We start from the raw sequence: 3,727 nt of genomic DNA on the forward strand, positions 1-3,727 counted from the left end.
TTTTTTTTTTTTTTACAAAAATAGGCTGCTGGTAGGAGTTTGACGATTTCCTGTTCTACACTACAGCTTTACTCTGCTTGTTCGTTCTTCTCTTTCACTTCTTCCTGGGTATGTAATCTCTCTCCCACATGGACTGGTCTTCTTGCTATCGTATCTAAGGACATGAACATTCTTTTTCTTCTTTGTCCTTGCTCACACGACTCCAGAACGTAGAAAGTCCTTACTAACTATTCTGACACTCTCATCATTGTCTCTGCTGTCTGACTGCTTGTCTAGTCTGAATCATACTGATGATAGCATTCAATTATGCAAATGCCATTTATTGCTAATTGTTTCAAATGTTATCTTAGCTTCCTCAAATTAAGCACTTTTCCTGTATTCCCAGACTGTGCCTAATACAATATAATTGGATACTACAAAATACAACTTGATCCATTTTTTTTAATAACCTATGTACTGTACTAACAATTTGAATTAAGATCTTGGCAGAGGACTTCATTCAGAAAGATTCTGTGGAAGATCATGATAAAGTTCAAGCAATTGAAAAAGAAAAAAAATGGGTGGGGGCACTTGGGTGGCTCAGTCAGTTGAGCATCTGACTCGATTTTGGCTCAGGTCATGACCTCAGGGTCCTGGGATTGAGCCCCGCATTGGGCTCTGCACTCAGCAGTGAGTCTGCTTGAGGATTCTCTCTCTCCCTCTACCCCCACTTATGCTGTTTCTCTAGTTCTCTAAAATAAAAATCTTTTTTTTTTTTTTTTAAAGTTGAAGCAAGTGGTGTGTGGTAAAGCCTAAGTCAACAAATATGCCTATGATGTCCTTTCTCTATTTTTATTTTGGGTACGGAAATCTTAGAGTTTCCTATGGATTCATCTCAAGAATTACCTGCTTTGGACCTAATTCTTCAAACATCCTTGTCCCACTGTCTTTGGCAAATAAATTTACTGGTGCTTCAGGCCTAAGAAATAAATATTTTTTTCCATTGGAGTAGTATGGGTGGAGTTACGAAGGGACTCCACAATGTGAATGTTCTGGAATTTAGTAGGACTTTGGTTCAGATTCCAGTTTTTTCTACCCATTTCTTTTTTAAAAAAGTTAATGTATTTTAAGAAATGCTAGATATTAGGGATTTAGGGATATGTGTAAGCTTCACAAAGGAAGCTCTGCTCAGGTGCTAAGCACAATGTTTTTAATGTGCTCTGTTTTTCTTGCTTGGGTTTTTATAAGTAAACTTGTTGGTTTAGTCTGTTTATTTTGGATGTTTTGTATTATATCCAGCATTCTATGTGCCTTTATTTACAAAGATTTCTATCTATGGTATGTTCTTCCACCTCTTTTTAGTCTCTCCAAATCCTTTTATCCTTGTGGCTTGGTCAGGTTGCCTTCACTGTGAAATATCTCCATGACCAGTTCATCTTCCTGCAACTTCTCCCTTGTCTGAACTTGTAGACAGTTGAATGCTTGTTATCACTGACTTTCCTACCCTAGAATTTTGGCCCTTATTTATTTTCTTGTAATATCACTTGGTTGCCATGTTGTTTTGTTATTAAACTACAAATGTTCTATCTCTTGTCTCTCCAATGAGACTGTAAGCTCTCCCAGGGCAGATACCTAATTTTATCTTTCTTTGTACTTTCCTCACTATGTGTATACTCCTCTTGATTGATTGAATGAGTGGCTCAAGATTTTAGGAGCATAAAAATCTATCAAATGGCTGTCTGTTCTGGAGTAAGAGTTTTGTATGTAGTATATCAAAAAGGCTCAGATAGTGTTGTCAAGATAGGAAAGATTTCTTAGTTCTTCAGTACCTTCTTCAGTGGCCAATTTAAGTTAGACAATTGTCTTCAGTAGATGGTGCTCTGCTATTACTAGGGAAATATCAAAAGGGAACTCCAAAATTTCCCAAGAGACTGGAATGTTTGGATTACTGGGGTCATTAATGTTACCTCTTAGTGTTAAATGTTCATCCTTTAAAAGCCCTAAGAAAAGGCTCCCACATTTGCTCCCATGACATTTTATTCATGGAAAGGCATGCAGTCAGATGACGGTTATTTTTTCATACATCTGAAGAAGTCTGTGTTTGGGGTTAGTTGGGGAGATTGTGTTTGTATCTGCTTGAATTACATTTATTTCAAAAATGAGGGAAAGTTCCATATTCCAAAGGAAAATTTTATAATTTTACTTTCATACCTCAGTTTCTTATAAATTCCTGAATCAGTGTTCTACAGTTTTGGGAATAAATTCTTGCAAATAAAAGAGACTCTAATTAAAACTTTCCAGAAAATGCCAAGTGTCTCTCTGGATTTGGTAAGCTCTAGAATTTTAATGGAAATTTTAATTCTTGAAAAGTAAGCCCTGTTTTTAAAGAGGTGGATAATTAAAACAAATAGCTAGGATGGAAACTGCACTTCATTAAAATGTTTTGTGGATATTGCCCTTCTCAGCTTTGCTAGACCTTTCCAGTGCTGCTAATCTTGATCTCTGTCTGAGTTCTGTCCTGGCCTGTAAATGTGTTTGTTCCATACAGTTTGTGTGTTGGTTCATTCCTTAATTTAGCAAGTATTTATTAAGTGTCTACTTAAACACTCTTAGCCATAGATGTGTTCATACCATTAAACATGCCATGAGAAATCAGCCTGAAAACTTCTAGGGGGCTTGATATATGGCAGAAATATCAAATTCACTTAAGTTCAGTATATGCTCGAAGAATTTGCTTTCTTTTGTCAACAACATGCCTGCCTTAAAAAAAATGCAACACAGTGACCTCCTTAAAGATAAAATGTGGGTCTCCTGCATCCTTGCATTTCAAATGCCTTCTATGGATAAGCAGTCAGTACCTATGTGTTGAACAAATAAGTAGATAACCAACATGCAATGTGTTTTTATTTTTTACTTAAAAAATTTTAAGAACCTTTAACATGAGATCTACCATCTTTTAAAATTTTAAATGTGCAATACAGTATTGCTAATTATAGTCACAGTGTTGTACAGCAGGTCTCTAGAACTTGTGTAACCACAACTTCATACCCATTGAACAGCAGCTCCCCATTTCCCCCCTCCTCTCACCCCTCACAACCACCATTCCACTCTGTTTCTAGGAGTTTATCCCAGATATCTCCTGTAAGAAGAATCATGCAGTATTTGGCCTTCTGTGACTGTCTTATTTCATTTAGCATAATCTCCAGGTTCACCCATGGTGTCACATATGGGCAGGATTTCCTTTTTTAAGGTCAGAATGTTATTCCACTTTATGTATATACCACATGTTCTTGATCACTTATCCATCAGTGGACATTAAAGTTGTTTCTCTTCCTTGGCTTTTGTGAACGTGGAAATGCAGCTTTTTCTTTGAGATCCTGATTTCAGTTCTTTTGGATACATACCCAGAAGTGGGAGTGCTGGGTCCTGTGGTAGTTCTGATTTTAATTTCTCTGCAGAGTTGCCATACTGCTTTCCACAGCAGCTGTGCCATTTTCCATTTCTATCAGCTGTGTATGAGGGCTCCGATTTCTCCACATCTTTGCCAACGCTTGTTATTTTTTTTTTTTTTGTTTTTTGGTATTGTTTAACAGCTATTCTAACAGGTGTGAGGTGATAACTCCTTGTGGTTTTGTTTTTCCCAATGATTAAAAATGTTGAACATCTTCTCATAGGTCTGTTTACCATTTGTATGTCTTTTTGGAGAAGTGTCTAGTCAAGTCCTCTGTCTATTTTTTAATTGGGTTAT

This window comes from Mirounga angustirostris, unplaced genomic scaffold, assembly GCF_029215605.1.
Source record: "Mirounga angustirostris isolate CCGP_5_RB_7025 unplaced genomic scaffold, mMirAng1.0.hap1 SCAF_4, whole genome shotgun sequence".
In the NCBI taxonomy this organism is placed as follows: domain Eukaryota; kingdom Metazoa; phylum Chordata; class Mammalia; order Carnivora; family Phocidae; genus Mirounga; species Mirounga angustirostris.